The sequence below is a fragment of the Syngnathoides biaculeatus genome, chromosome 8 (assembly GCF_019802595.1).
Source record: "Syngnathoides biaculeatus isolate LvHL_M chromosome 8, ASM1980259v1, whole genome shotgun sequence".
Taxonomy (NCBI): domain Eukaryota; kingdom Metazoa; phylum Chordata; class Actinopteri; order Syngnathiformes; family Syngnathidae; genus Syngnathoides; species Syngnathoides biaculeatus.
Window position 1 is genome coordinate 18,246,688 of NC_084647.1, and position 19,719 is coordinate 18,266,406.

Sequence of the window (19,719 nt, forward strand, 5' to 3'; positions counted from 1 at the left end):
GTGCGATCAAAGTGAGCAAAAGGCAGCTCAGATGTCTCTGAAAGATAACTCCAAGAGAATTATCCTGTGACGTGGGATGTGTTAAGTGATTTTTTAATTTTTTTTTACTCTGTTTGGAAAGCAGTCCAGGGCCACAATGGTAAATGTTAAACGTTTAATATTTATGATGGCAGTTCTCTGTTTGGTCAATGAGTTGGATCAAGACTTTATATTTTCCTTTAATTTTGTTTGTTTTGTTTGACCATTATTGAAGAGTACGTGTTATTTCAACTCCCTCAAAATGTTACCTTATAATTTACAGTCATGTACGTGCCACTTATCGTACAGTATGTGCGTCCTCTACATTAGCAACAGTAACTAAGGGGGATGTGGGGTAGTACTTATATAGCATTTTTATAAAATAGATCATTTGATTATCTTCATTTCCAGCGCCAAGCAATGACAATCACAATCCTTTACGTCGACTTATCTGCCTCCAGAAAAAAGAAACACACCAGCTGTTATCATAAAAAAACATTTAAATTGCTTACATTTTTTTTTCCTGCAAAATAAAACCCGCGGCTCATTTTCCGCGAGAAGCAATTTGCACTCTGATGGAATACACGACCTTCCTTTGAAAACGATGTTGCGCTTTCATCGACGTCTCGCTGGAAGTGACAGAAAAGTAGTAAAAACCCGCACACGCCCGTCCGCGTCGATGATGAACGGCGTTTGCTGAAGGACACCTTGGGAAGGTCCACGGCGAGGCGCAGACCCTTTTTTTTTGTTGGGCAGATCTGAGGAGCACCGCAAGCCTCGTCGAGCCCGATCAGTTAGCCGCTTAAACGAGGCACATAAAACCTCCAAAATGAAACAAACCGGAGACCAGAAACCAGCTTGCTTGTTTAGCTAACCTGGACATTTTAGCAGCTTCAATCTTTTTGAATGTTGGTCTTTTTAACGTGTGGAGAGCATTTTTGAGCAGATACCTCAAGTATCTTTGGCACCTTTGTTCTTCTTCACGGTGGCTATGCAGAATCATTTGTGAGATTTCATTATGTTGTATCGTTTAAAAAAAGTGCATAGCTGCAATAATTGCAAGGTAGGATTGATTCCGATTTAATGCGACATTGTGGCAATTGATTTGGCCATTGGTGGGTTTCCAATTACGCCATTTTGTGTGTCATAGAGGTCAGAGAACACAGATGATAGGTGAAGCGTGAAGTTTTTTTCTATCGTTAATTTATCCGATTAGTCTAAGGACTGTGGGCTTACGGCCATGCTACCCAGAGAACGCCCGATCTCGTCAGATCTTGGAAGCTAAGCGGGTTTGTCCCTGGTTAGTACTTGGAATACTAGGTGCTGTAAGCTTCTCTCCCCGGCTAGAATGCAGAGGGGTTGCGTCAGGGAGGGCATCCGCCCTCAAACTGTGCCAAACAAATGTGCGTTCATCTGAGATGACACGCTGTGGCGACCCCTAACGGGACAAGCCGAAAGGAAAAGAAGAAGGAGTGTGGTGACGTCATTGGAAACCTATCCATTGAGGGGAAATGAATGAAAAATCATAGTCAAGCATATTCACTGTATAAATGTTCAGTTTTGTCGTAAGCAGACGACCATGTAAAACAGTACAACTAAAACACAGATGATATTTGAACAGATTTCTTTTGGAACCTACGAATTTTAATTCAACAGGAATTTTGCAACCAGAATGAATATTTATTTATTATGACACATTTCAAAGTAATTAACAATTCCTGGGGCTTGTAGGGGCACACATGATAGCGAAGAACGTTTTTTGTGAGATTCAGGATTGAAATTTCTAAAGCTCCTTTCTCCAAAGTCTCAGAGAGGACAAGTTGGAGCCGAATGATATGCGACATTGTCGTCCAATTTCTGGTGAGAGCTCACGACGCAGCATTGTGAACCAGTTGCAGCTGTCGGCTAGATTTTTTATTTTCTTTCTTGGGTCCTGTAAAAGCCCAATCTCGTCACAGCCACCACATGCTAAGCTTTGACGGGTCCATGTTTATATGGCAATAAAGCACGTTTACTGTTTGTTCTAGATGCCGCAGTCACACCGGCAGTACGGCCCGGCCCTCTTCGAACGACGACACCCGACGCCCCCCGGCCTCGACGCGTCGACCTCTGGCCGTGATTGATCCCACACGAGCCCCACCCCAGCCTCGGGGACGAGTTAGCGCGCAGCACCGCATCGCCGAAACTGAGGTACTTGTCCGCGGCTTTCTCAACTCGGCTCGGGAAATCAGTCACCGTCTGACAGTAGCCAGATACAAATTGTTGCTCGGCACAGCTTCTCTCGCTCGCTCTCTCGTAACCCACCGTTTGGGTCACGATACGGGCGGTGGGTGTGATGGTTTTGAACCCGAGCTAACACTCCATTCTCCTACTGAGCACATGCGGCACGAGAGTAGCTCCTCAAGCCATTCGAATGTTAAATCACAGTCATGCCGTGTGGGTGAGACAACCCACTATAACTCGAGTATTTTTTTCTGTGAAGTGCAGAATCCGCTTGGATCCGTGGACACACGAGTGCAGGGGTGTTCAAATTCCGCCCCGGGTTTTCTATTGGTCCGCTGTGTATTCTAAAAATAAAATGAAACATAGCCCACATCAAAAGGTAATGACAAAAGGTTAAAATTGTTAGGAAAAAGCATCCATCTATTCATTTTTGTTTCTCTAACACATTAGAGTCGCGGGCCATTATCTATCTATCTATCTATCTATCTATCTATCTATCTATCTATCTATCTATCTATCTATCTATCTATCTATCTATCTATCTATCTATCTATCTATCTATCTATCTATCTATCTATCTATATCTATCTATCTATCTATCTAAGAATTTTTTCAAAGGACTTTTTTTTAATTCTATGAAAATAGTGAGATCTTGTATCATGAACAATCATTGTATACTATTCAAAAATATTTTAATATAGATATATGAAATATATATTACATGTATAATTATTGTATTCATTATAGATATATTTTTTCAGTTAACTGTAAATTCTGTACTTGAATGTTTCAAGATAATTTTGTGTTTTTATTTATTTTTTTAATGTAAAAACTGGTTCATGATGCACTTTTTTTAATCTAACATTGTAAATACATTTTTGTATCACAAACACTACTTTATTAGGTTTTTACTTGTAGGAGATCATGCAAACCCTAACCACACACACGTGAGCACCCGCTTGCACACATGCATATATGATATACAAATAACTGCTTTGTCACCAAACTGACATTTAGACTTTTTTTTTTTTAAATGTTTCAACAGCTCACCATATTGAATTGCTTTTAGCTTGTTTCCAAAACACAAGGTGAAGTGCCACCCCTCCTCCTTCCATTTTTCAGTATGTGGTCCTGAGTGGACAAAAGTTTGGACCTCCCTGCTCCATTGAATGTGCTTGAACGTGTGTGCGAGAGTGTGCGTGCGCAAGTGGGTGTGAAACAGATGAAGTACAACAAGAGTAACCGGCCATGTTTTTGTGTGTGTGTTTTTATTCATGCGCTGCGCTCCAAAGTAGCCGGGCTGGCGTCAACGCTTTTTGGCGGACGGCCACTCGGGAGCGCGAGCTTTCACCCACTCGCGGCCATTTTGTTGTTAAAAGGGTCATCGTGTGTGGGAGGCCGGCCAAGATGTGAGGGGCCGCTGTCATCTTCAGTAATAAAGCATGATAATAATAACAGCGCGAACAAAGCTGTGAAATCACATCTAATATAAAATAGGAGTTGTAGAAATCTTTCCTGATGTACTGTGCATTTGATGCAACGTTTTTTTTTTAATTTCCTCTTTCTCGTGGTTCACCTTGCTGCCTTGTGCAGTCAGAATTGTGTTATTTTTTTATTTTATTATTTTCACTGTGCAAGTGACAGCGTGCCTTTGGCTGCACTGAGGCTGGCGGCGTGCTCGTGTTATCTGCCAATAATGCTACCCCGTCGTTAGCACGTTCAGCACAATGCTAACGTTATGTTATTATCCCAGGATTGTGTATTTTCTAGCCTGAGGGAAGAAGCTCGTCCTTGTTGCAGTGTTGCGTGTCTTGAGCGGAGCGGCAGCAGACTGATTAGTATCTCGGCGGTTGCGGCTCCCCGTGGCCCCCGTCGGGTTGCTTTCAATCAGGCGTGTATTGATATTCCCGAGCATCCAGACGCCCGGAATCTCTGCCAAGCGTCCGACTCGGTGATCTACTGTCGGGCTGGGGCTCCTCCGAGGGTCAGGCGCCACTCCGCAGAGACCCCTGAGCCTCCCCCTTGTTTGTCTCTCTGACTAAAACAAATGGAGGTCTCTATTTGAGGTGAGGCGTTTGTGACCGTCCGTGGTACAGGCGGCGACTATTTGGGGCGTGGCTGCTCTGACAGTCGAGCCCGTTTTTCTGAGGACAAAGGAGAAAGTGTCGCGTTGTGTTGTCGTTTATTAAAGTGGACGACACACCTGGCGACTCTTTGGGGGACGGTTTATATGACTGTGTGCTTATTTGCGGCATCAAGAGGGAAGGCCGTTGTTCTGAGGGAAAATAAAGGAGCCATCTGTTTAGCTAAGTGACTGACACATCCGGCTACTTGGAACATTTTGGGCGGGTGATTTATATGCCGGGGATGGCTGCCTTCACATGGGCAAAACATTGCGGCCTTTTCCTGTATGTACAACTTACCTGGCAGCTCTTTGTGGCACTGTTTGTATTTGAGATAATTCGCCTGAGGATGGAAAAAAAAGGAGGGGTCAAAGTGATTTTTATCTCATTTTTTTAAATGAAAGTGTATGACAGCTGGCAACTATTTGGGCTCAATTATTTTGTGATTACTTTTATCCCATTGTTTTTCTTTATTCATTTCATATCTCCGTTGACCTTGGTCTTTAATATGAATATGAAATGTGAATATTTGGACCTGGAATCTTAATTATTTAGGGTAATTTGAGGAAATATGATCTTCCAACAGATAGAATTTGCATCACTGGGTGCACCAGATAATGGAACTACCTTGCATGGTTAAAAAAAGAAAAACTGTTACTGACTTTTTTTTTTTGCGGGGGGGGCACCCTTAAAAAAACACCCTCCCTAGGTTAACATATTTCAATACTCAGGCAAAATAGTTTCTTTTTCTACTTACACATGGAGCCACTTGTATTTTTATCCATCCATCCATCCATTTTCTTTGCTTCTTATCCTCACAAGGATCGCGGGGAGTACTGGAGCCTATCCCAGCTGTCAATGGGCAGGAGGCGGGGTACACCCTGAACTGTTTGCCAGCCAATCGCAGGGCACATTGAGACAAACAGTCGCACTCACAATCATATCTAGGGGCAATATAGAGTGTCCAATTAATGTTGCATGTTTTTGGGATCTGGGAGAAAACCGGAGTGCCCGGAGAAAACCCACACAGGCACGGGGAGAACATCCAAACTCCACACAGGTGGGTCCGGGATCAAACGTGGGACCTCAGAACTGTGAGGGCAACGCTTTACCGGCTGATCCACCGTGGCGCCCGTGTTTTGGCGAGTCGTAAGGCTTTCACAAAGGACGCAACACCACTAAGAGTACAAATACTCTTATAGAACAAATACTTTTTTTTTTCAACAAGGTCCTATTGAATTGCGGCCAAGTTCACATGGTCGGGTCGCTATGGATCCCCCGTGCGCGGCTGACGAAGCATTCCAAAGCTAGTCCAGGTCCCATTGTTTGGCGCCGTGTTTTACTTCATTAATGCACACCGAACGCTGGCGGGCACCCCGGCCAATGCTAATGAGCACATTAGCTTGCTCCCGGGCCCCCCACCGTCTTTTGATCAACTTCATATCGGTCCAAGATGCAAAGACAGATTGCCCAGGAAGACGTCGCATCCAAGGCCACACAAAAGGACGTTTGATGCCATTGGTCGGTTGCCCAGCTTTTCACTTTTTAGATTTTCTTGTTATATTCTGCAAAAAATTCACTGGCGTCAATCAATAGGGATTTTTCTATACAGTCGTTGGCAGAAGTGGGAGTGAGTGACGTACCTGGACGTGCAAGTTGGCTTCATTTCAAATTGAATCATCTTTTCTTTTTTTTTTCCTTTTTTTTTTTTGAGCTGGAGAAAATGGAATCCACTCTTCCAGAAACTCAAATAGCAACCACTCTGGTACTGATGGCCTTTGTATTCATTTCAATGGGGAAAAATGATTTGGGGAATCAACGTGATCACCGAGCAAATTCTTACATCCATTTTTTGCAGTGCAAATCATTTCTTTGTGCCTATTTCTGAAAAAGTCTCTGTCAACAAGCCATTCTCCTAATCGGACCTCTTGGAGTTGTTGGTTGCACAACCTAGCTAGCTGATGGTTAGACGTGGTCTGAACAGGCGTAACTTTAGACGGCTCTTCTGCCATCAAATTGTCATTCCTCCATGCACAAGGCACACCTACGCTGTGCCGGTCTGCCGAATAGGCAAACGTGCAGTGAGCCTTGCCCTTGCATGAAAATCAGAATGCCGGAATTCGTGCCCTGCCGCAGATGCGCCGTCTGCGAAAATGTAGCCCTCTCCAGAAATGAGTGCTGTATATTTCTCACGCCTAAAGTATTTAGAAACAAATCTGTGAATTCACTTTCCAGGATCTCTAAATTCAACTTGAGTGTAAATTCTGACCTTCACAAAATAATGAAGCCACAAGTCCAGGTTTTGACGTTAAGCCGGGCACGGGGCCTAATCGAAATGAGAGAGCCCGGCGTGGGTTTTGTTCGCGCCCCAACCTTTGGCAACCTCTCCATTAGCGACTCATCAGTTCGCCAGTGTGCGAGGTCATGTGACCACGCCGGGTCATCTCACGATACCCAGATGGGTGGAAACGCGAGAACTCGCCGTCAATAATGTGACGGGCGGCTGTGCATCCGGACTCATTTGGGAAAATGACGGTAGGAGGAAAAAAAAAAACAATCATTTGGGCGTAGCTGTCAACACAAACCACTAAAGGTTAATTAAAGAGGTTAATTAAAAAGTTTCCTGGAAAATAATGAAACAGAGGACTTAAATTGTCTTTTTAAAAAATCCTTAGGATCTACTGTAGTCAAAAGTAGCATCTGCCAACAAAAGACATTAAAAGGTTAACTGACAATTTTCCCTGTAGGAAATAATGAAAATGGTAATAAGTCAAATTGTGCGCTCAATATAGCTCGTCATTATGTTGCCATTTTTTGCCATGTTGCAGTTATTTGACTCACTTTTTAATAAAGAGACAAGACAAGTAGCCGCCCCCCCAAAAAAGAGAAATCAAAAGCAAACAATTAATTACACACCCCTACTCCAAAAAAAAAATGGAGGTATGACACAAACTACAGTGCATATTATGTATAGGATCACATATACAGTGGAAAAAAACAACTATTTGAAGAGCCTACTATATTGCAAGTTCTCCCACATAGAAGTCATGGAGGGGTCTGAAATTTTCACCGTAGGTGCATGTCCACTGTGAGAGAGATAATCGAAAAAGAAAAATCCAGACATCATAATGTATGACTTTTCGAATGATTTATTTGTGTCATACAGCTGCAAATAAGTATTTGAACGCCTGAGAAAACCATTGTTATTTGGTACAGTAGCCTATGTTTGCAATTACAGAGGTCAAACGTTTTCTGCAGTTTTTCACCAGGTTTGCACACACTGCAAGAGGGATTATGGCCCACTCCTCCACACAGATCTTCTCTAGATCAGATAGGTTTCTGGGCTCTTGCTGAGAAACACGGAGTTTCAACTCCCTCCAAAGATTTTCTATTGGGTTTAGGTCTGGAGACTGCCTAGCCCACGCCAGAACCTTGAAATTCTTCTTACGGAGCCACTCCTTGGTTTTCCTGGCTGTGTGCTTCAGGTCATTGTCATGTTGAAAGACCCAGCCACGACCCTTCTTCAAAGCTCTGACTGAGGGAAAGAGTTTGTTCCCCAAAATCTCTTAATACATGGCCGTGGTCATCCTCTGCTTAATAAAGTGCAGTCGTCCTGTCCCATGTCCAGAAAAACACCCTCAAAGCACGATGCTACCACCCCCATGCTTCACAGTAGGGATGGTGTTCTTGGGATGGAACTCATCATTTGTCTTCCTCCAAACACGGTTAATGGAATTATGACTAAAAAGTTCCATTTTGGTCTCATCTGACCACAAAACCTACTCCCATGACTCCTCTGTATCATCCAAATGGTCATTGGCAAACTTAAGACGGTCCTTGACATGTGCTGGTTTAAGCAGGGGAACCTTCCGTGCCATGTATGATTTCAAACCATGACTTCTTAGTGTATTCCCAACAGTCACCTTGGAAACGGTGGTCCTAGCTCTTTTCAGGTCATTGACCAAGTCCTGTCGTGTTGTCCTGGACTGATTCCTCATCTTTGTAAGGATCATTGAGAGCCCACGAAGTGATATCTTGCATGGGGTCCACTCTGAGATTGACCGTCACGTTTAGCTTCTTCTATTTTCAAATGATTGCTCCAACAGTGGACCTTTTTTCTCAAAGCCGCTTGGCAATTTCTCCGTAGCTCTTTCCAGCCGTGTGGAGTTGTACAATTTTGTCTCTGGTGTCTTTAGATATCTCTTTGGTCTTGGCCATGTTACAGGTTTGAGTCTTACTGATTGCACGGGGTGGACAGGTGTCTTTATGCAGCTAACGACTTCACACAGGTGCTTTTGATTCAGCATAATACATGGAGTGGAGGTGGACTTTTAAAGGCGGACTAACAGGTCTTTGAGGGTCAGAATTCTAGCTGATAAACAGGTGTTCAAATACTTCTTTCCAGCTGTATCACACAAATAGATCGCAAAAAAATCATACATTGTGATTTCTGTTTTTTTCTTTTTCTATTATCTTTCTCACAGTGGAAATGCACCTAGGGTGAAAATTTCAGACCCCACCATGTTTTCTAAGTGGGAGAACTTGCAATATAGCAAGGTGTTTAAATACTTATTTTCTTCATTGTAATCACATATGCGCCTTACCGTGTGTGCGGTTGCTGTGCAACATGTCAACGAATCAAATGGCATGTGTGGGATATAAAGAAAAAGAAAACAGCGGTTGGCTTCTATTTTAATCAAACACACAAGCTGACCACACTATTGATCGTGTACTCTTCAGTCTCCACGCTGGTGTACTGGAAGACGCTTCATCTCCACACAAAGGTCAATCTTCCCCACAAAACTGTAAGGTTAAAGTGTAGTATTTATGAGCATTATTGCTTATTGGCCACTGGGATTACTGCAAGCTGTGCTCCACTTCCCGTTTGGCTACGGGTTCTCCAGACGTCCGCTAAATAGGCGTTGATGAACAATTCCACAATTTTACAGTGCGTCGTGCAATTAGCACGCAGCTATCAAGCAACCGCCAGGGCAAAGCTCTCTTAAATGAATGTATTTTTAAGCTTAATTTAATCATGACCGATGAATTAATGTATTCCATTATCTGAGACGCTCATCCTCCCAAGAGTCGCACGAGTGTTGGGGCCTATATATTATTACATATTGGTGCCGAGGAGAAAATTGCATAATCAACTACTGGGCAGGATAATTTTTCCTAATGATTGCGTTCAGTCTACGGCCACTGCCTGGACGGCGATTAGACGGACGAAAGTCCTCATGCGGCAATGAGATAATTAAACCGGGGAATGGCAAACGGTTCAAAAGTATGCCTCCCTGTCCTTCTCAGGAAGGTTTATAATTTTCTGTTGATATTTCAAAATTGCGGCAAAACACTGCATGAAGCTCCTGAACTCAGATCAATGTAGTTCCATGCCACCAAGATGCCATGAAACCATTTTTATGCTCTTCTAATCCAAGTCAGCAAAAACCCGATTATCAGACGATGTAAAAAGATTCATCCTGAGCAGGGAGCAGGTGGAGGAACGCACTGGAAAGGAGAAGAATGAAGATTAGCTCAAATAAAACAATATATGTGCGTGAATGAGGGGGAACAGTTATAGCGAGGGTGGACGACTTCAAGTACTTGGGGTCAACAATACAGAGCAATGGAGAGTGTGGTAAGGAAGTAAAGAAACGAGTCCAAGGGGGGTGGAACAGCTGGCGGAAGGTGTCTGGTGTTCTATATGACAGAAGAGTCTACGCTAGGATGAAGGGCAAAGCTTATAAATCAGTGGTGAGGGCGGCCATGATTTTACGGATTAGAGGCGGTGGCACTGAAGGGACAACAGGAAGCAGAACTGGAGGTGGCAGAATTGAAGATGTTGAGGTTTGGATAGGATTAGAAATGAGCTGATTAGAAGGACAGCCTTAGTTGGATGATTTGGAGACAAGGTTAGAGAGAGCAGACTTCGATGGTTTGGACATGTCCAGAGGCGAAAGAGTGAGGATGGAGCTGCCAGGCAAAAGCGTGAGAGAAAGACCAAAGAGAAGGTTGATGGCTGTTGTGAGGGAGGACAGGTGTTAGAGAAGAAGATGTAGAAGATGTGCTTAGATAGAAAAAGATGACACGCTGTGGCGACCCCTATCGGGACAAGCCGAAAGGAAAAGAAGAAGAAGATCCTGAGCATCTATCCTTTCATATGGCGTGTTAAAAAATATTTTTCCTCCGTGGTCTTCTCTGGTTTGGGACGAAACCAGTGAATCCGAAACCCGTTGAATGGAGGACATTCCAGAAGTCCCAATCTCCTTGCTTCTTTTCAATGTGAGTGGCCATCAGCAACTTGCACGTGGCTTGCCAATTGACTTTACAGCAGCCTAGCAAAATGATTAAACAAATAGAAAAAAATAAAAAATAAAAAATGTCCCTGACTGCAGTTCAGCACAAGATTGAGAAGCTTTATGGCCGTCATACAGTTGGGTCTGTTCTGAGCAAAGCGAGCGTGTTGGCCCGCTACCAGCGCTGATGACAACGCCGAATTTCTAGAGCAGCCGTTGACGAAAAGCCAAGGAAAGTGGATGGCTGCACCGGAACTCGGCGTCAATAAAAGCTTTGTGGCGGGTGTTGTCTTTAGTTTTGTACAAAGGCTTCGAGAAGAAGACGATGATGCCGAACAACCTTTAAATCCTAAACAGCCTAGAATTTGATAAAAGAATCCAAAATGAGGATTGTTGTGTTGTTGCATCATATCGCATTACTCCTACAAAAATTAATATTTAATGTCCAGCCGTTCACAAACAAAGCCGATTCTTCCATCAGTCCAACCTCTGCCTGATCAATTATTAATTAAGGGCCGCGTGTCGACAATAGTGCACTTAATTGTCGTACCAAGCAAGCTCAAAGTCGCTACTGAGACTATTGGGACTGAACCACTTGCCACCACATCCTCGGTTAAAAAGACAAGTTTAGGATTCACTTGCGAGCAAATACATCTTGGCTTTGCAGAGCTTTGCTCTGAAAGGATACCGCCGGACTAATAAAAAGTTCAGTTTACCGGGAGACGTCCGCATATTTCCGTGCTCGACTTTATTGAGCGCCGAGGAAACATTAACTAACTTTGATTTTCCTTCATCCTTAAGCCCAAAGCCTCTCAGCTGCCCCTCAATTTTTTCCATTAAAACCTCAACTGTAGCACATCTTCAAGCAAGGTCCGTGTATGCTAATTGGCGTCCAACAAAGTTCACTGCAGCTGTGCTTACCTTTTGGTTTTGACATTTCAGAAACTGCGGTTCAGCCGTAGCTTGAAAATGGTGGAGCCTCACCGAGCCTGGAGGCCACGTCATTTACAGAAAAACTCAATGTGAGCGTAATATTATGCCGATTCGACAAAACGAACTTCGTTTTTCGCAAAATTCGGAAGCGCTAGCTAGCGATTTTTGGAGATAGCGAGCCAACCCATAAAAATAGAAGTCCAGCTAGCATTTATAATTTTTTTTAATCAAATGCTTTAACTTTTGATTAGCCACTCAGCAAAGCAAAAAACATGGCGAAGACTCTCTTACTTTCTTTTGCTTCGAATCCATGCTAAACTTTGATGAACGCGAATTCGTTTGGCACAGTTTTACGCCGGATGCCCTTCCTGACGCAACCCCTCTGCATTTGCATCCAAGTACTAACCAGGGCCAAACCCGCTTAGCTTCCGAGATCTGACGAGATTGGGTGTTCTCAGGGTAGCATGGCCGTAAGCTAAATTTTGCTCCTCCCTGTCATACAAAAATGTTAAAACAGTTGAAATGTATCACTTTAACAAACTTCCTCGGCACACATTGCAGTACTCCTTTCCTTTACTAGGTAAGATTTGCAGCAAATAACTGATAATAGGATCGGGGGGAAAAAAAAAACATATTTATGAATCTGTGAAAAGCAAACTGCAAATAAGTGAGTTTGGATATAAACAATTAAAAACTCAATTTTCACATGATGTCCCTTTTAAGACAAATCAACTCACAGCCAATCATCAAATTACGAAGCAACCCGGTGAAGCAGAATTGGATCGTTAATGGGCACCCTTTGAGTTAGCGTTAGCGTTTCCCCGTTCTGGCTAATTAATTTAGCACTCGCCCAGATTGCAACATGAATATTAACGTCCTTTTGACTTGAAAGTCCTTGTATGGCTCTTGTTTGTGTTGAGTTGACGCCCCGGGTGATGATTTGCATGAGCATTTGCATTCAGCCCCGTTGTTTGAACGTTTTACAAAAGATTTCCATTCAAAAGACGAGCAACGACACTGAGTCATTTCGTCGCTGAACAGTACGGCTTCGGAATCGTGTTGAGCCGACGCTCGCTGGCCCGTGATGAGAATAGCCTCTGTTGCCATGGTTACCCCGTGTGTCACAATATTAGTGAACCTTGTTGGCGCAAGCGGCGATAATGTCAGAGTGCAGAGCTTTGTATACCGTTAAAAGTACTTTGAAGCTCTTTGTTTCAAAAGCTCCAACTAGGGGGAGATCCCCTGACTCACCCCAAAATATCTATAATTCACAACGAAGAGGGTTTTGGCAAATATGAAACAGTTATGTAAAAGAGAGGCTTCAAGCTGTTTCAGGTATATTCTTCTTCTTTTCTTTTCGGCTTGTCCCGATTAGGGGGTCCCCCACTGCGTGTCATCTTTTTCCATCCGAGCCCATCTCGTGCATCCTCCTCTCTAACCTTTTCTTTGGTCTTCCTTTCACTCTTTTGCCTGGCAGCTCCACCCTCAGCACCCTTCTACCAATATTCTGACTCTCTCGCCTCTGAGCATGTCCAAACCATCGAGGTCTCCTCTCTCTCACCTTGTCTCCAAAACACCCAACTTTGGCTGTCCCTCCAATGAGCTCTTTTCTAATCCTATCGGTCTTGCTCACTCTGAGCGAGAACCTCAACATCTTCATTTCTGCCACCTCCAGTTCTGCTTCCTGTTGTTTCTTCAGTGCCACCATCTCTTATCCGTACCTCATGGCCGGCCTCACCACTGATTCAGGCCTCTCCTGATTGAAAATAAAAAAACAGAAATCTAAACTAAAATCCAACAGAAAACAAAGACGATGAAATTTTGTGTATTTGAAACAAGCAAACAATGCCAAAAAATGGCCCAGCTCATTTGATGCTAACGTACGACATATAGAAAACGGTATTGACACGCTAATGATTAGCATAGCCGCTTGTGGTTAATTCAGAGGCAGGAATTAGTTTTTGTCTGCATGACTGTATAATAATAAGAACTGGTGGCCTTGATGGGCACCGCAGAAGGAGCAGTACAATGAATTGAAATGCAGTAATAGAGCATCACGTGCAAACTGTTTAATTATTCACGTTTAATTTGATTAAGTTTTCCATTTTATGGTTTTCTAAAGTACCATGTTATACAGTCACACATTTTTGGGGTGTGAGAGATTAGAATGCGTACAAATGAAAATTTTGTCTCAAGGCACCACTATATTGGCTTTAATAACATTTGTGATATCAAATCACCTCTTCACAATTTGTTTATAAGCCATAGATAGCTCACTAGTTTTCATATTGGTCACACCTCTAACAAGTATAACATTTTTATTGCAGCACAATTATACCCGCAACATCTGTTGCAATACAGCGCTACAAAGTCGGTGACAAATAGTGCGGCTCGCTTTAAAAGTGTCACGTGCATCCGAACACGTCGTCTCCAGCATCTCACCCCGGAATCAGCAGCTATAAAAAAAAGTAACGATGGGCGAGTCGCGACACGCCACGCGACGGCGTTAGGGGTCAGCTTCCGTTTTTAAAGGGCGGTGGACCGCCATAACTCAGACGCTTTTTATGGGAGGAAATGTGTGCGGCGGGACAGGTCCCCGCTTTGAGTATTTGTCCGAGACAGATCCATGATAAAAACCTTCAAAGTGGGTTTCTCTCTCCCTCTCGAGTTGATGCCGAGCTTTCGGTTATGATCCAGGCACGGACAAGTGTTTTTCACGTCTGCCTCACAATTCTCAGGTTCAGGGTTAGAATCTTGGCCCCGGTGTGAAGTTTGCGTGTTGTGCCTGTGTTGCATTACATAGACACCGAGCTGTACCGTGAAGAGCAAAAAAGAGTATCTGAGTAAACATGTCTCTCAGTGGCTGTAATAATTAAGAAAAATATTTGTAATTGACCAGGTTAATAGTTATAAAACAAATACATGCTTGCAACTATTGTGTTTCTAGATATCTTGCGTGTTGCTTAGAGATCCTCAACTATCCGTTAGCCTGACTATGGCATTTTGCATTGTATGTTGGCATTAAGCAAGCAGGTGTTCCTCAAACATATTGTGTGGTGTTTGGTTAAATACGCTACCAATAAACAGCTTGTAGCCTCTTTTTTTTTTTTTTTAAATCTACTATGTGCCATATTACTACTCATTGGGAAGTGAGTTGAGTTGACTTGGTCGCCCCAAAAAAATGTAAAAACCTTTTTTCTTAAAAATGCCGCGTCTCTTATTCAAGCTTCCACAGTATCACGGAGATGTATTTATTATTCTGTCTTTTCAACAGAAGCCAAAGCTTTTAGTGGACATGTAGCTGTCAATTACCTTTCAAAATGAAGTCATTTATACACCGTATGCCCATTCAAGCTTGTCTTTTTTTTTTTTTTTTGAGTGAGTGAGTGAGTCACCACTACATGCACTTAACAGAGACTCGTTCCTTGAGTGTCTCCGGTGACACGCCGTTATTTTGTGCTCACGTCCAGGCACATAATGAAGGCCCGCAGCATGCGGCGAGCCGGCGAAAGTTCTGACCTTTGGCATCTGGGAAGACTGCGACTTGAAGATGACGGGCAGTCAGTTGTTCTGCTTGGCACTACCCATCGGCTTGCCGCGCAGTTAATTGTCGGGTCAAAAAGGGGAAAATGTTCAAGGTCAAGTGTGTTTCTGTTTTAAAAATAGGAGTGTGAAAGGGACGCTGAGTAAGCGCAGACATTAAAGGAGACGTTATGGGAGGGAAATTGACTTTTAAGTCGATTGAGCACAAGTAGATGGAGTTAGGGGTTCTCTAACGTTTTGTGTCCAAGGACCCTTTACATTGACTTTTTTCAAGGCTGCTCTGTTTGAACAGGATTTAAACATGTAGTAACTACCATATGTAGCACAAAATTCAGGACTTCCCAGCAAATTTGTAGCACTTCACTGTACTCGATTCCTTGGTGACGTTTGGGACACGAAATATAATGGCTAGCCTCATTGCTAACGTCGGCACTAACGCATGCTATCCATTTCAGCATCAAAAGCAACAGTTTTGTCAATAATTAGCCAGTCCCTCAACAATCATGCACAACTTTTCTTAGAAGCAGTTTCTTCTTCTTTTTCTTTTGGCTTGTCCCATTAGGGGTTGCCACAGCGTGTCATCTTCTTTCATCTAAGCTCATCTCGTGCATCCTCCTGTCTAACACCCACGGTCCTCATGCCCTCCCTCACAACATCCATCAACCTTTTCTTTGGTTTTCCTCTCACGCTTTTGCCTGGCAGCTCCATCCTCACCGCCCTTCTACCACCATCGTACTCACTCTCTCGCCTCTGGACATGTCCAAACCATCGAAGTCTGCTCTCTCACACCTTGTCTCCAAAACATCCAACTTTGGCTGTCCTTCTAATGAGGTAATTTCTAATCCTATCCAACCTGCTCGCTCCGACCAAGAACCTCAACATCTTCATTTCTGCTACCTGCAGTTCTGCTTCCCGTTGTCTCTTCAGTTGCCACCGTCTCTAATCCGTACATCATGGCTGGCCTAATCACTGTTTTATAAACTTTGCCCTTCATCCTAGCGGAGACTCTTCTGTCACATAGAACACCAGACACCTTCCGCCAACTGTGCCATCCCGCTTGGACCCTTTTCTTCTCTTTCTACCACACTCTCCATTGCTCTTTGTTGTTCATCCCAAGTATTTGAAGTCGTCCACCCTCGCTGTCTCTTCTCCCTAGAGCTTCACTTCCTCCTCCGTCCCTCACATTCACGCACATATATTGTGTTTTACTTCGGCTAATCTTCATTCCGTTCCTTTCCAGTTCGTACCTCCATCTTTCCAATTGTTCCCCCACCTGTTCCCTGCTTTCACTGCAGATCACAATATCATCTGAGAACATCACGGTCCAAGGTGATTCCAATCTAACCTCGTTTGTCAGCCTATCCATTACTACCGCAAACAGAAAGGGGCTCAGCGCGGAACCCTGATGCAGTCACCTTCACCTTACATTCTTCTGACACAACTACGGGACATCTCACCGCTGTTCTGCTGCCCTCTCACATGTTCTGTACTATTCTAACATATTTCTCCACCATACCAGACTTGCGCATGCAGTACCACAGTTCCTCTCTTGGTAATCTGACATAGATACAATGTAGCTCTTTCTGACCATGTCTGTACTTTTCCACGAGCAGTTTATCTGATGTAATATCATCTTTTGGCACCTTCAAATTACGGTGGGAGACAAGAAGGATAAAATAATCATTGAAGCCAATTAGTCTGTTTGCTTGAACTTTTTTGCTTTTGCTACTTATTTGATTCATGAAAAAAAAAAAAACACTTCGGAAAAGCACAATATAAAAGACTGTATTTGCGCATGTTGCTCTACCAACTAATGTGTTCACTAAGTGTCAGCCCCCTTCGCCTCTATTAGCTCAGGAATGGATTGGCCACATTAGAAATGATTGCAGGCTTGTGCTGGTTGCCACGTCCCCAAGACTTTTCGTCCATCCATGTCACATCACAGCTGAACGCCGTCACCGTCTTTTTTTTTTTTTTAATTTCCTCAGCCTCGCTGTCCGCCAAGGGATGCCAAATTGGACCTCAGCGGGGTATTAAACGTGCCTTCAATCTCAACAATCCGTTTCATCAGTCCGCGTGGATGCCGTTCACAAGCCCGATTCTTTCACAAACCGGCGAGAACGTTGGCGATGGCGGCTCTGTAAATTAATGAGAAAATTTTCTTCCTCCGCTCCCCCCAAAAAAGGCATGTGCACATTCTGAGGAGATATCTTGGGCACATCATAGTTGGAAACACGTCTTAAAAAATGCTTTACTCGAGCTGAACGGCAATCACCAGGACGACTAAAATGAGAGGTTACAATGCTCTTCTGTTTAGCATTCAGTGGGAATAAGAAACTCATTCAAGCTGAAAGTTTGTGAGAGGCTATTTTTTATAAATGCTGGTTGACTGCCAATGTATTCCAATTTCCAGTTTAATCCGTTCCAGGTCAAAGTGAAGCTAACCTTTCCGGAAAATCTTGTTGGGTGTTTGACATAAAGTATCCTGGTGAGCCAAAAATCCCAAGAAAAAGCAAAACACATCCATTGTTTTATTGTAATATCATCCAAACTCCAAAGTTTCGTACGTCTTTCTTGAAAAAGTGAGAAGAAATCCCAACTGTAGCGTCATCAAGTATATGGGTGAGCCGAAAATGCCAAACAAAGAAAAAGCAAAACGTGCAGAATTGAAATGAACCTCTGAGGTTTTGCGTGACCTGAAAGGCACATTTTCGGTTGAATTCAGAACATCGGACTCGACAAATTTAGAATGAGCCAAAAATATCTTGGTGAGCCTAAAAGCCAAAGAAAAAGCAAAATGTCCAGACTTGACACTTTCTGAGCAGTGCACCTTTGGTGGTGTTTGACTTTAGAAGTTGAAAATATAACATGACTTGGACTCTGGGAGTGGTCAGCAATGCCGGCATCATCTTGAGAGACCAACAAGTGCTTGTTTCTGAAGGAGTCTGTAAAAATAATCAGGAAACTAGAAATGATTGCAGGTTGTGGCTGGTTGCCACGTCCTCAAGAGTTTCCCCCCATCCATGTCACATCCTAGGAGAACGTGACCACCATTTTTATGCATTTTAGGTCACTTTTACAAAATCATCATCTTTCAGCGTGAAAGAATGCCATTTTCATTGCTGTCAAAATGGGTCAAATTCAAAATGAACCATGTGCAAAGATTAAAACTGATCAAGATATTTAGTTGCCTTGCGAATGAGTTGAGGGCGACGACGCGGAGGAGCTCGTAAGAACTTTGAATCGATTTGAAGCAAACGGAAACGCGTGACGCACTGAGAACGTCGACGCCGGGACGTTACCGTGCCTTCTTCCCGTTGACGCCACCTCGAATTTTAAGATAAAAAACCCTGACAAACTTCAATCCACCTGAAGGAAAAGCTGCTATGATGTGATATTTACAGCCCTTTGAAAAAGAAGAAAAATAAATCACACGATGAAGATAAAACTTCAGATGTCGGTGATGTCACGAAGCAGAAGCCGTGCTTGTCTTCTAATGATTAACTCTGCAGATTCAAAAAAATAAAAGTAGAAGAAGCAGAAGAAGGGCAAAATCATAAAATAAAAAAAGAATAAAAAGAGGCGGCGTAGAGCAAAGCCGAGCGTAGCCCAATTAGGAGTTTTATGAGGCGAATAATTGGAGTCGCAGCACTGAGGCTCGTCTCAAAAGCAAAACAAAGGAAGACGCGCCCGCAGAAGTTCACGGCAAACCTGGGGAATGAATTATCACAGAAAAGCACAAAAACACTGCAAGACTCAGAGAGCACCAGCAGCTTAGATGTGCGGCCGTCACCTGCAAAATCAATATCATTTGCCATCTTTGTAGTTTCACTTCCAGAGCCATTTCGTAGCTGTGTCCCGACAAAACATCCATCCGCCCATCCATTTTCTTAGCCACTTATCCTCACAAGGGTCACGGGGAATGCTGGAGCCTATCCCACCTGTCGACGGGCAGAGGCGGGGTACACCCTGAACTGGTTGTCAGCCAATCGCAGGGCACATGGAGACAGACAAAGAGTCGCACTCACAATCTTACCTAGGGGCACTTTAAAGTGTCCCATTAATGTTGCATGTTTTTGGGGATGTGGGAGGAAACCAGAGTGCCCGGAGGAAACCCACGCAGGCACGGGGAGAACATGCAAACACCACACAGGCGGGGCCGGGATTGAACTCGGATCCTCAGAACTGTGTGGCCAATGCTTTACTAGCTGGGCCACCGCGCTGCCGTGTCCCGACAAAACAGGTGGACATCCAAAACTAAATACAAATGTATTTAGGACGCCATCAGCAGGAGGACCAAAATAAAAATGGGGGGATATGTCTTCCTTTGATCTCATCTTTTCGGGGACTTTTCTCTAAAAATCTTTTTGTTTGAATATATATTCTATGCTATTCTATTCTATTTTATAAAGGAGAAATGTTATTCTAAAGAACATTTACATAAACATTTTAAATGAAAATATCAAATACATTAAATTTGTTAAATAGGGACACAAAAGTTGAAATTCATGTATAAAATTTATCACCAACAAGAGGACTGAAAATCCTTAGAACTCCTTCTTGCTTTTATCAACTTTTAGCTT

The 19,719-nt window shown here is 43.4% G+C and overlaps 1 protein-coding gene across 7 annotated transcripts in view; it reads left to right on the plus strand.

Annotated features, from left to right (window-relative positions):
• The window catches only part of tenm4 (teneurin transmembrane protein 4), a 298,762-nt gene that overhangs the window by 81,188 nt on the left and 197,855 nt on the right, over positions 1-19,719 (plus strand). For all 7 annotated transcript variants that reach the window (XM_061826837.1, XM_061826843.1, XM_061826844.1 and 4 more), the window contains one exon: positions 2,046-2,208. The gene's annotated coding sequence lies outside the window, so the exon portion shown is untranslated. The remainder of the gene's footprint in view (positions 1-2,045; positions 2,209-19,719) is intronic.